We start from the raw sequence: 14,147 nt of genomic DNA, 5'->3' as shown, positions 1-14,147 counted from the left end.
ACAAACCCCCGCTGCCAACTCCACCTCCTTCTGGCTGCAGTGGAAGGAGACGTCAACCCGCTGCCTCGGCAATACAGCAGGAAATTGGAAGCACCGGTAAGTGTGTGTGTGTGTGTGTGTGTTAAATGGGGGCATAGGGCATTTCTGGAATGCCTTTTACCCCTATTTACCACTCTGGCACTTAGGGGTTTAAAAGGCATATTATGGGGCAGAGTGGCATATAGGGAGGTATAAGGCATTTCAGGAGGCAGAGTGGCGTTAAGGGGGCATTTAATAGAGCACTCTGCCTCCTGAAATGCCTTATACCTCCCTATATGCCACTCTGCCCTATAATATGCCTTTTAACCCCCTAAATGCCAGAGTGGCATATAGGGGTATAAGGCATTTCTGGAGGCAGAGTGCTCTATACAATGCCTTTTAACTCCCTTAATGCCACTCTGCCTCCTGGAATGCCTTATACCTCCCTATATGCCACTCTGCCCCATAATATGCATTTTAACCCCCTAAATGCCAGAATGGGATATAGGGGTAAAAGGCATTTCTGGAGGCAGAGTGGCGCATAGGGGGTCAAAAGGCATGCCATGGGGCACAGTGGCATATAGAGGGTTAAAAGGCATATCATGGGCCACAGTGCCATATTGGTGTGGCAAGCCTGGGGGCAGATGTGCGTAACTGGGGGACAGGTTGGAAAATACAAGGAAATAAAAACAAAAAAAATATTTTTCTCAATCATAGCTTTTATTTAATAAAATAGTTTACATGAATTAACATTTACTGGTAAAACTTTTTTCCTTTAGGTTCGTCTTATATTCAGGCTTTTTCTTTTTTTCCAAAGTTAATATTCAGATTTTGGGGGGTCGTCTTATAATCAGGGTCGTCTTATAATCGAGCAAATACGGTACTGCTAGCTACCTTGTTTTACATATTGCTTAATTATCATTGCTGCTTAGAAGCCTATATAAAATATTGTCAAAGTGGTTTTTATTACATGTTTTATAGTAATAAACAGTGCCGACCAGAGTAAGCTTTTTGACTTACTGTACCCATGTATTAAAATATGAGGTTTAAAGTTCATCATAAAATTCGGAAGCCATGATGGTTCTTAAGTTTAATTTCTCATATACATTTATATAGAGAGAAGAAATCTATATACAATCAATGTGTATTTAACAATTTATAAAGCCAACTCATTAAAAATTATACTGGCTGCATAGCACATTTGACATTATTGCCATTTCATTAAAGAAAGGAAAACAAACGGATTTACAGAATTTGGCCACTCTGGACACCAACTTGTGTGCAGTTATCGGACTTTTCAAAACATATCAAATACTTTTAAGATGAATAAAATTTGAAGGTATACATTTTTAGCACTGTTTCAATACAACACTGATATTTTAAAAATTAAAACAATTCTAATAAAGAATATTAATAAAGTGGAACACTATAGAGCATATGACTGGAATTAGTGTTCCCTTTCCCCATTTTTGTCATCCTGAACAGTCATTCCATCAAAATGTTTTTGTTTTTTTGTGTTAATGAACATACATATTTCTATACTTGAGAAGGCCTGAGTTGTGGGGAAAGGAACAGTCAAAGAAAGCCTGAGAAAGGAAAAAAAATGTTCATTTAATTAATTTACAATAATTTACAGCAGTGTAGTTTGTAAAAAAATTGCATGAAGCGAAAGCCCTATCTCTCCTTGAGAGCGGAAAAAATAATATATAAATTGTGTGGATACAATAAATAGCAAAAATGGAAATTGCGATTGGTAAAAAAAATTGCGCAAAAAGCTTTGGACAGTAGGGTGGGAAAAACCCTGGCCATGAAGGTCATAGAGTGCAGCAAAGTTGGTTAAGTTGAAGCATTCAACTTTTTTGCAGTTTTAGTGAGTTTGTGTACGCAGCTTAGTGCTGGGCGAGATCACCACTATGCATGGACATCAATAACTCACTATGACATCATAGTATCATAAGCTTCTACAGTCATCCCATTTGCTACTTGATTTTTGTGAGAGGGAGCTGTTGCGGTGGCAGACTTGATTAGTTGTGGAAGCTTTTCCCCAGTGCGATGGATTATATAGATCCTGAGTGCTTATCAGTTATTGATCCTGCTTGGGAGGTGCTGGACCCAAACCCCAACCTCCAGGAATTGTTCATGTCACTTAATCACAAGTTTTTCAAGGGAAAGTTGATGTGGGTGGAAGTAAAATGGAGCCACAGGATGACACAAAAAGCCGGGCTTTGTCGCTACAAGATAAATGAAGACCTGTGCACTATTTATATCAGCAAGCCACTACTAAGCTTGAGATCAAGGAAAGATCTTGTTGAGGTCCTTCTCCACGAAATGATTCACGCTTACCTGTGTGTGACACACAAATACAAAGATGAAGGAGACCACGGTCCGGAGTTCTGCAAACACATGGAGCGCATAAACAACATCACTGGCGCCAACATTTCCATCTACCACAATTTCCATGCAGAGGTTGCTAAATGCAGAAAGCACTGGTGGCTCTGTGATGGACCCTGCAGGGCTTGGGGGCCAAGGTTTGGCTTCATAAGGCGGGCAATGAATCGGGCACCCTCTGCTCGGGAACGTTGGTGGTCACACCATCAGCTTACCTGTGGGGGGACATTTATTAAAGTGAATGAGCCCAAAAAATACGTTCAAAAAGGGAGGAAGAGGAGTTTCAGTTCACCAACCGCCACTCCAAATGACAACAGTGGCCATGAACTGCCCAGCAAGAGGGCCAGAATGGACAAATAATTCATTGCTATGTGATAACATCTATACATACTGATCAGCACATGGTTCTCGTGCTACTTAGTTACTTGGAGTTCTTGATTGTATTATATACCAATAAAATTGTTTAAAACCCAAGTGAACATTTCTATTGAATTCCTTACTATAGATATATAGATATATAGATAAGTGCATAAAGACAGGCATCTTTAATAATTTTGGGCTCACCAAACATTCTCAGCGCTAAGGAAAGATGAACAGGTGGTATTGGGTCAATTTAGGTCCAAAAGAGAGACACTTGGGAGGTATGATTTATGTGATACGTTATTTGGCATAAATCATCACATTTCCAAAATTGCACAACATTTTATTTTCAGTTCTGCAAGGGAAACATCTATCTGACAAAATTATATCTACAGGAATAAAACACACTTTCATACCTAAAACCACAGCTCAAACGCAATTGAGCTCGCTGCAAGTCATCACAGCAATGCCGTCTGGGAAGTACATGCATAGCTGTTTGGGTATCGTTAATTGACAAGCAGCTCTCGTAGCCCAGCAACAAAGTTAATTCGCGTTTCAAAGAAGTTTGTCCCAGCCGCCTTCCTTTAGCTCAAGCCCAGTTTACGGTGCTACATGACCAGAACGGCGCGGTGAGGCTATAAGCAAAGCTGCTGAAGCGAGTTTGCTGGTAAAGGTTGCTCGGTATAGAGCAAGAAGTGGCTGATGGGAATTAAATTAACTTGGCAGACCTCTTATGGCTTCTAGTACGTTGGACAAACTCGTCAATCAATAACCTGTTTTATAATAACGTCAGAATGTCATATCATACGATTAATTTAAGCTGTGTTTGGAGTTGTCATTGAGTCTCCACATACCTCTAAAGAAAAGAGCCATGAACTGTGAGGACCGTATTTACTCGATTATAAGATGACCCCCCAAATTTTAATATTAATTTAGGGGAGGGGGGAAGCCTGAATATAAGACTATCATATAAGAAAAACATTTTAATAGTAAATATTCACATGTAAACCATTTTTTCATATTTAATAAAAACTGATTGAGAAGAATGCATTTCTTGTTTTTCTTTCATTTTATTTGCCAACCTGCCCCCCAGTTATGCACATCTGACTTCAGGCTTGTCACTCTGCCCCCCCCCCCGATATGCCTTATACCCCCTATATGTCACTCTGCCCCATATATGCATTATAACCACTCCAGATATGCCATAACCCCCCCACATGCCTTAAACCCCCTATATGCCACTCTGCCCTCAGATATGCCTTATACCCCCTATATGCATTATACCCCCCATTATGCCACTGTGACTCCAGATATGCTTTATGACCACCTTATATGCCACTCTGTCCCCAGATGTTCCTTATACCTCCTATATGTCACTCTGCCTCCATATATGTCTTATGCCCCCCCCAGATAACCTACTACCCCTAGATATGCCTTAAACCCCCTATATGCCACTCTGCCCTCAGATATGCCTGTTGACCCCTCAATATGACTTATATCCGCCAATATGTCACTGAGACCCCAGATATGGCTTGTCTGACCACCATGCTTTTAACCTTATGGTGTGAACAGTGTATACTGAAGGAATAGTTTATTTTACATTCATTTTTATTTTAAACTTGGAAATATATTAATTTGATCATTTAGTGAAGCATGGCACCTTTGAAAATGGTTACGTGAACACAAATCAGTAAACTGTATTGTAGTTACTAGTCTTTGATATGTTTTCAGGGTCCGGGCAAGCCGAATCCCAGTTAGCTTTTATCCCTGTGTTAATAATCCCAAACTGAAAAAGTGAGCTCCATTACAGAAACACTGCACATGGGAGGCTTGTGTGCGGGGCCCTTTGGTAAATTTTGGATAATATGAAATTATCAAATGTTAACAATTCCATGTGTAAAAAAATAAATAAAAAAAAAATTGTAATTTTCAAATAAAGAAAACATTTCCCAATCTAAGATTCGCAGCCAAGTGTAATGAAATCAATAATGCAATCTCTATGCATTAACTGTATTAAAATATATCGGCAATAGTTTGTGGAAAATTCCTAAACTGGGTTAAGATAAAAGAAACAATTACCGGTAATACTATTTAGATTTACTCATTGACAACGTCGGTTTGTATACTCGCACAAATTTAAAACAAAACAGTTGAAAACACTCAGTCTAAAACAGCAGCTGAAAAATCCTGCCCGTTTACTCCATTTCTGTATCGCAAGGGTGTCCAACCTGCGGCCCTCCAGCTGCTGCAGGACTACATCTCCCATACTCCTCTGCCAGCCATTGAGCTGAAAGAGCATTATGGGAGATGTGGCCCTCCAGCTGCTGCAGGGCTACAGGTTAGTGATGGGAAGTTCGGATCATTAAAGTGAATCGGATCATTTCGATTCGTTCACTGAAATGATCCGATTCATGATCCGAATCTTCGGATCACTCAGTGTGACTCACAGGAGTTACCGTTTTCCAGTAACTCCGTGCAGGCACACTAATGATTGGCCCCGCCCCTTTCATTATGAATCCTCCCCCCTGCCTCCAGTGATGTCAATGAAGGCAGAGAGTCGTTCAAAGATTCGGATCTTACAGGGATCCGAATCTTACAGTGATCTTAAGATCCGGATCTTTGAACGACTCTCTGCCTTCATTGGGGTTCGAATCAGTCAGATAATATCATCATACTGTTATAAATAATACATTAATAATCACTGCCCCCAGGATTTACATTCCCCTTTACCTGCAACTGCACCTTAAGCTAACTTTATTAAATTAATTAAATTAACCCTCACCATTAAATTAACCCTAAACACCCCATCAACCATGTCTGCCCCTAAAATTAACCCTTAACACCCCATCAACCATGACTGCCCCGCACCGGTGCGGGGAACTCTGATCTCTGACAGCCGGGGAAGGTATCCGCGACGGACGCAGACAAACCCCCGCTGCCAACTCCACCTCCTTCTGGCTGCAGTGGAAGGAGACGTCAACCCGCTGCCTCGGCAATACAGCAGGAAATTGGAAGCACCGGTAAGTGTGTGTGTGTGTGTGTGTGTTAAATGGGGGCATAGGGCATTTCTGGAATGCCTTTTACCCCTATTTACCACTCTGGCACTTAGGGGTTTAAAAGGCATATTATGGGGCAGAGTGGCATATAGGGAGGTATAAGGCATTTCAGGAGGCAGAGTGGCGTTAAGGGGGCATTTAATAGAGCACTCTGCCTCCTGAAATGCCTTATACCTCCCTATATGCCACTCTGCCCTATAATATGCCTTTTAACCCCCTAAATGCCAGAGTGGCATATAGGGGTATAAGGCATTTCTGGAGGCAGAGTGCTCTATACAATGCCTTTTAACTCCCTTAATGCCACTCTGCCTCCTGGAATGCCTTATACCTCCCTATATGCCACTCTGCCCCATAATATGCATTTTAACCCCCTAAATGCCAGAATGGGATATAGGGGTAAAAGGCATTTCTGGAGGCAGAGTGGCGCATAGGGGGTCAAAAGGCATGCCATGGGGCACAGTGGCATATAGAGGGTTAAAAGGCATATCATGGGCCACAGTGCCATATTGGTGTGGCAAGCCTGGGGGCAGATGTGCGTAACTGGGGGACAGGTTGGAAAATACAAGGAAATAAAAACAAAAAAAATATTTTTCTCAATCATAGCTTTTATTTAATAAAATAGTTTACATGAATTAACATTTACTGGTAAAACTTTTTTCCTTTAGGTTCGTCTTATATTCAGGCTTTTTCTTTTTTTCCAAAGTTAATATTCAGATTTTGGGGGGTCGTCTTATAATCAGGGTCGTCTTATAATCGAGCAAATACGGTACTGCTAGCTACCTTGTTTTACATATTGCTTAATTATCATTGCTGCTTAGAAGCCTATATAAAATATTGTCAAAGTGGTTTTTATTACATGTTTTATAGTAATAAACAGTGCCGACCAGAGTAAGCTTTTTGACTTACTGTACCCATGTATTAAAATATGAGGTTTAAAGTTCATCATAAAATTCGGAAGCCATGATGGTTCTTAAGTTTAATTTCTCATATACATTTATATAGAGAGAAGAAATCTATATACAATCAATGTGTATTTAACAATTTATAAAGCCAACTCAAAAAAAAATTATACTGGCTGCATAGCACATTTGACATTATTGCCATTTCATTAAAGAAAGGAAAACAAACAGATTTACAGAATTTGGCCACTCTGGACACCAACTTGTGTGCAGTTATCGGACTTTTCAAAACATATCAAATACTTTTAAGATGAATAAAATTTGAAGGTATACATTTTTAGCACTGTTTCAATACAACACTGATATTTTAAAAATTAAAACAATTCTAATAAAGAATATTAATAAAGTGGAACACTATAGAGCATATGACTGGAATTAGTGTTCCCTTTCCCCATTTTTGTCATCCTGAACAGTCATTCCATCAAAATGTTTTTGTTTTTTTGTGTTAATGAACATACATATTTCTATACTTGAGAAGGCCTGAGTTGTGGGGAAAGGAACAGTCAAAGAAAGCCTGAGAAAGGAAAAAAAATGTTCATTTAATTAATTTACAATAATTTACAGCAGTGTAGTTTGTAAAAAAATTGCATGAAGCGAAAGCCCTATCTCTCCTTGAGAGCGGAAAAAATAATATATAAATTGTGTGGATACAATAAATAGCAAAAATGGAAATTGCGATTGGTAAAAAAAATTGCGCAAAAAGCTTTGGACAGTAGGGTGGGAAAAACCCTGGCCATGAAGGTCATAGAGTGCAGCAAAGTTGGTTAAGTTGAAGCATTCAACTTTTTTGCAGTTTTAGTGAGTTTGTGTACGCAGCTTAGTGCTGGGCGAGATCACCACTATGCATGGACATCAATAACTCACTATGACATCATAGTATCATAAGCTTCTACAGTCATCCCATTTGCTACTTGATTTTTGTGAGAGGGAGCTGTTGCGGTGGCAGACTTGATTAGTTGTGGAAGCTTTTCCCCAGTGCGATGGATTATATAGATCCTGAGTGCTTATCAGTTATTGATCCTGCTTGGGAGGTGCTGGACCCAAACCCCAACCTCCAGGAATTGTTCATGTCACTTAATCACAAGTTTTTCAAGGGAAAGTTGATGTGGGTGGAAGTAAAATGGAGCCACAGGATGACACAAAAAGCCGGGCTTTGTCGCTACAAGATAAATGAAGACCTGTGCACTATTTATATCAGCAAGCCACTACTAAGCTTGAGATCAAGGAAAGATCTTGTTGAGGTCCTTCTCCACGAAATGATTCACGCTTACCTGTGTGTGACACACAAATACAAAGATGAAGGAGACCACGGTCCGGAGTTCTGCAAACACATGGAGCGCATAAACAACATCACTGGCGCCAACATTTCCATCTACCACAATTTCCATGCAGAGGTTGCTAAATGCAGAAAGCACTGGTGGCTCTGTGATGGACCCTGCAGGGCTTGGGGGCCAAGGTTTGGCTTCATAAGGCGGGCAATGAATCGGGCACCCTCTGCTCGGGAACGTTGGTGGTCACACCATCAGCTTACCTGTGGGGGGACATTTATTAAAGTGAATGAGCCCAAAAAATACGTTCAAAAAGGGAGGAAGAGGAGTTTCAGTTCACCAACCGCCACTCCAAATGACAACAGTGGCCATGAACTGCCCAGCAAGAGGGCCAGAATGGACAAATAATTCATTGCTATGTGATAACATCTATACATACTGATCAGCACATGGTTCTCGTGCTACTTAGTTACTTGGAGTTCTTGATTGTATTATATACCAATAAAATTGTTTAAAACCCAAGTGAACATTTCTATTGAATTCCTTACTATAGATATATAGATATATAGATAAGTGCATAAAGACAGGCATCTTTAATAATTTTGGGCTCACCAAACATTCTCAGCGCTAAGGAAAGATGAACAGGTGGTATTGGGTCAATTTAGGTCCAAAAGAGAGACACTTGGGAGGTATGATTTATGTGATACGTTATTTGGTATAAATCATCACATTTCCAAAATTGCACAACATTTTATTTTCAGTTCTGCAAGGGAAACATCTATCTGACAAAATTATATCTACAGGAATAAAACACACTTTCATACCTAAAACCACAACTCAAACGCAATTGAGCTCGCTGCAAGTCATCACAGCAATGCCGTCTGGGAAGTTCATGCATAGCTGTTTGGGTATCGTTAATTGACAAGCAGCTCTCGTAGCCCAGCAACAAAGTTAATTCGCGTTTCAAAGAAGTTTGTCCCAGCCGCCTTCCTTTAGCTCAAGCCCAGTTTACGGTGCTACATGACCAGAACGGCGCGGTGAGGCTATAAGCAAAGCTGCTGAAGCGAGTTTGCTGGTAAAGGTTGCTCGGTATAGAGCAAGAAGTGGCTGATGGGAATTAAATTAACTTGGCAGACCTCTTATGGCTTCTAGTACGTTGGACAAACTCGTCAATCAATAACCTGTTTTATAATAACGTCAGAATGTCATATCATACGATTAATTTAAGCTGTGTTTGGAGTTGTCATTGAGTCTCCACATACCTCTAAAGAAAAGAGCCATGAACTGTGAGGACCGTATTTACTCGATTATAAGATGACCCCCCAAATTTTAATATTAATTTAGGGGAGGGGGGAAGCCTGAATATAAGACTATCATATAAGAAAAACATTTTAATAGTAAATATTCACATGTAAACCATTTTTTCATATTTAATAAAAACTGATTGAGAAGAATGCATTTCTTGTTTTTCTTTCATTTTATTTGCCAACCTGCCCCCCAGTTATGCACATCTGACTTCAGGCTTGTCACTCTGCCCCCCCCCCCGATATGCCTTATACCCCCTATATGTCACTCTGCCCCATATATGCATTATAACCACTCCAGATATGCCATAACCCCCCCACATGCCTTAAACCCCCTATATGCCACTCTGCCCTCAGATATGCCTTATACCCCCTATATGCATTATACCCCCCATTATGCCACTGTGACTCCAGATATGCTTTATGACCACCTTATATGCCACTCTGTCCCCAGATGTTCCTTATACCTCCTATATGTCACTCTGCCTCCATATATGTCTTATGCCCCCCCCAGATAACCTACTACCCCTAGATATGCCTTAAACCCCCTATATGCCACTCTGCCCTCAGATATGCCTGTTGACCCCTCAATATGACTTATATCCGCCAATATGTCACTGAGACCCCAGATATGGCTTGTCTGACCACCATGCTTTTAACCTTATGGTGTGAAGAGTGTATACTGAAGGAATAGTTTATTTTACATTCATTTTTATTTTAAACTTGGAAATATATTAATTTGATCATTTAGTGAAGCATGGCACCTTTGAAAATGGTTACGTGAACACAAATCAGTAAACTGTATTGTAGTTACTAGTCTTTGATATGTTTTCAGGGTCCGGGCAAGCCGAATCCCAGTTAGCTTTTATCCCTGTGTTAATAATCCCAAACTGAAAAAGTGAGCTCCATTACAGAAACACTGCACATGGGAGGCTTGTGTGCGGGGCCCTTTGGTAAATTTTGGATAATATGAAATTATCAAATGTTAACAATTCCATGTGTAAAAAAATAAATAAAAAAAAAATTGTAATTTTCAAATAAAGAAAACATTTCCCAATCTAAGATTCGCAGCCAAGTGTAATGAAATCAATAATGCAATCTCTATGCATTAACTGTATTAAAATATATCGGCAATAGTTTGTGGAAAATTCCTAAACTGGGTTAAGATAAAAGAAACAATTACCGGTAATACTATTTAGATTTACTCATTGACAACGTCGGTTTGTATACTCGCACAAATTTAAAACAAAACAGTTGAAAACACTCAGTCTAAAACAGCAGCTGAAAAATCCTGCCCGTTTACTCCATTTCTGTATCGCAAGGGTGTCCAACCTGCGGCCCTCCAGCTGCTGCAGGACTACATCTCCCATACTCCTCTGCCAGCCATTGAGCTGAAAGAGCATTATGGGAGATGTGGCCCTCCAGCTGCTGCAGGGCTACAGGTTAGTGATGGGAAGTTCGGATCATTAAAGTGAATCGGATCATTTCGATTCGTTCACTGAAATGATCCGATTCATGATCCGAATCTTCGGATCACTCAGTGTGACTCACAGGAGTTACCGTTTTCCAGTAACTCCGTGCAGGCACACTAATGATTGGCCCCGCCCCTTTCATTATGAATCCTCCCCCCTGCCTCCAGTGATGTCAATGAAGGCAGAGAGTCGTTCAAAGATTCGGATCTTACAGGGATCCGAATCTTACAGTGATCTTAAGATCCGGATCTTTGAACGACTCTCTGCCTTCATTGGGGTTCGAATCAGTCAGATAATATCATCATACTGTTATAAATAATACATTAATAATCACTGCCCCCAGGATTTACATTCCCCTTTACCTGCAACTGCACCTTAAGCTAACTTTATTAAATTAATTAAATTAACCCTCACCATTAAATTAACCCTAAACACCCCATCAACCATGTCTGCCCCTAAAATTAACCCTTAACACCCCATCAACCATGACTGCCCCGCACCGGTGCGGGGAACTCTGATCTCTGACAGCCGGGGAAGGTATCCGCGACGGACGCAGACAAACCCCCGCTGCCAACTCCACCTCCTTCTGGCTGCAGTGGAAGGAGACGTCAACCCGCTGCCTCGGCAATACAGCAGGAAATTGGAAGCACCGGTAAGTGTGTGTGTGTGTGTGTGTGTTAAATGGGGGCATAGGGCATTTCTGGAATGCCTTTTACCCCTATTTACCACTCTGGCACTTAGGGGTTTAAAAGGCATATTATGGGGCAGAGTGGCATATAGGGAGGTATAAGGCATTTCAGGAGGCAGAGTGGCGTTAAGGGGGCATTTAATAGAGCACTCTGCCTCCTGAAATGCCTTATACCTCCCTATATGCCACTCTGCCCTATAATATGCCTTTTAACCCCCTAAATGCCAGAGTGGCATATAGGGGTATAAGGCATTTCTGGAGGCAGAGTGCTCTATACAATGCCTTTTAACTCCCTTAATGCCACTCTGCCTCCTGGAATGCCTTATACCTCCCTATATGCCACTCTGCCCCATAATATGCATTTTAACCCCCTAAATGCCAGAATGGGATATAGGGGTAAAAGGCATTTCTGGAGGCAGAGTGGCGCATAGGGGGTCAAAAGGCATGCCATGGGGCACAGTGGCATATAGAGGGTTAAAAGGCATATCATGGGCCACAGTGCCATATTGGTGTGGCAAGCCTGGGGGCAGATGTGCGTAACTGGGGGACAGGTTGGAAAATACAAGGAAATAAAAACAAAAAAAATATTTTTCTCAATCATAGCTTTTATTTAATAAAATAGTTTACATGAATTAACATTTACTGGTAAAACTTTTTTCCTTTAGGTTCGTCTTATATTCAGGCTTTTTCTTTTTTTCCAAAGTTAATATTCAGATTTTGGGGGGTCGTCTTATAATCAGGGTCGTCTTATAATCGAGCAAATACGGTACTGCTAGCTACCTTGTTTTACATATTGCTTAATTATCATTGCTGCTTAGAAGCCTATATAAAATATTGTCAAAGTGGTTTTTATTACATGTTTTATAGTAATAAACAGTGCCGACCAGAGTAAGCTTTTTGACTTACTGTACCCATGTATTAAAATATGAGGTTTAAAGTTCATCATAAAATTCGGAAGCCATGATGGTTCTTAAGTTTAATTTCTCATATACATTTATATAGAGAGAAGAAATCTATATACAATCAATGTGTATTTAACAATTTATAAAGCCAACTCATTAAAAATTATACTGGCTGCATAGCACATTTGACATTATTGCCATTTCATTAAAGAAAGGAAAACAAACGGATTTACAGAATTTGGCCACTCTGGACACCAACTTGTGTGCAGTTATCGGACTTTTCAAAACATATCAAATACTTTTAAGATGAATAAAATTTGAAGGTATACATTTTTAGCACTGTTTCAATACAACACTGATATTTTAAAAATTAAAACAATTCTAATAAAGAATATTAATAAAGTGGAACACTATAGAGCATATGACTGGAATTAGTGTTCCCTTTCCCCATTTTTGTCATCCTGAACAGTCATTCCATCAAAATGTTTTTGTTTTTTTGTGTTAATGAACATACATATTTCTATACTTGAGAAGGCCTGAGTTGTGGGGAAAGGAACAGTCAAAGAAAGCCTGAGAAAGGAAAAAAAATGTTCATTTAATTAATTTACAATAATTTACAGCAGTGTAGTTTGTAAAAAAATTGCATGAAGCGAAAGCCCTATCTCTCCTTGAGAGCGGAAAAAATAATATATAAATTGTGTGGATACAATAAATAGCAAAAATGGAAATTGCGATTGGTAAAAAAAATTGCGCAAAAAGCTTTGGACAGTAGGGTGGGAAAAACCCTGGCCATGAAGGTCATAGAGTGCAGCAAAGTTGGTTAAGTTGAAGCATTCAACTTTTTTGCAGTTTTAGTGAGTTTGTGTACGCAGCTTAGTGCTGGGCGAGATCACCACTATGCATGGACATCAATAACTCACTATGACATCATAGTATCATAAGCTTCTACAGTCATCCCATTTGCTACTTGATTTTTGTGAGAGGGAGCTGTTGCGGTGGCAGACTTGATTAGTTGTGGAAGCTTTTCCCCAGTGCGATGGATTATATAGATCCTGAGTGCTTATCAGTTATTGATCCTGCTTGGGAGGTGCTGGACCCAAACCCCAACCTCCAGGAATTGTTCATGTCACTTAATCACAAGTTTTTCAAGGGAAAGTTGATGTGGGTGGAAGTAAAATGGAGCCACAGGATGACACAAAAAGCCGGGCTTTGTCGCTACAAGATAAATGAAGACCTGTGCACTATTTATATCAGCAAGCCACTACTAAGCTTGAGATCAAGGAAAGATCTTGTTGAGGTCCTTCTCCACGAAATGATTCACGCTTACCTGTGTGTGACACACAAATACAAAGATGAAGGAGACCACGGTCCGGAGTTCTGCAAACACATGGAGCGCATAAACAACATCACTGGCGCCAACATTTCCATCTACCACAATTTCCATGCAGAGGTTGCTAAATGCAGAAAGCACTGGTGGCTCTGTGATGGACCCTGCAGGGCTTGGGGGCCAAGGTTTGGCTTCATAAGGCGGGCAATGAATCGGGCACCCTCTGCTCGGGAACGTTGGTGGTCACACCATCAGCTTACCTGTGGGGGGACATTTATTAAAGTGAATGAGCCCAAAAAATACGTTCAAAAAGGGAGGAAGAGGAGTTTCAGTTCACCAACCGCCACTCCAAATGACAACAGTGGCCATGAACTGCCCAGCAAGAGGGCCAGAATGGACAAATAA

The 14,147-nt window shown here is 40.4% G+C and overlaps 3 pseudogenes; all 3 read left to right on the top strand.

Annotated features, from left to right (window-relative positions):
- Nucleotides 1-2,070: 2,070 nt before the first annotated feature.
- On the top strand, nucleotides 2,071-2,766 carry LOC149303004 (DNA-dependent metalloprotease SPRTN pseudogene; annotated as a pseudogene).
- Nucleotides 2,767-7,761: 4,995 nt separating this feature from the next.
- LOC149303003 (DNA-dependent metalloprotease SPRTN pseudogene) lies at nucleotides 7,762-8,457 on the top strand (annotated as a pseudogene).
- A 4,994-nt stretch (nucleotides 8,458-13,451) lies between these two features.
- On the top strand, nucleotides 13,452-14,147 carry LOC149303002 (DNA-dependent metalloprotease SPRTN pseudogene; annotated as a pseudogene).

This window comes from Sceloporus occidentalis, unplaced genomic scaffold (genome assembly GCF_023333645.1).
Source record: "Sceloporus occidentalis isolate IW3139 unplaced genomic scaffold, rSceOcc1.0.p SCAF_16, whole genome shotgun sequence".
In the NCBI taxonomy this organism is placed as follows: domain Eukaryota; kingdom Metazoa; phylum Chordata; class Lepidosauria; order Squamata; family Phrynosomatidae; genus Sceloporus; species Sceloporus occidentalis.
Note: the sequence above shows the minus strand (reverse complement) of the source record. Positions and strands in the feature narration are given on the sequence as shown.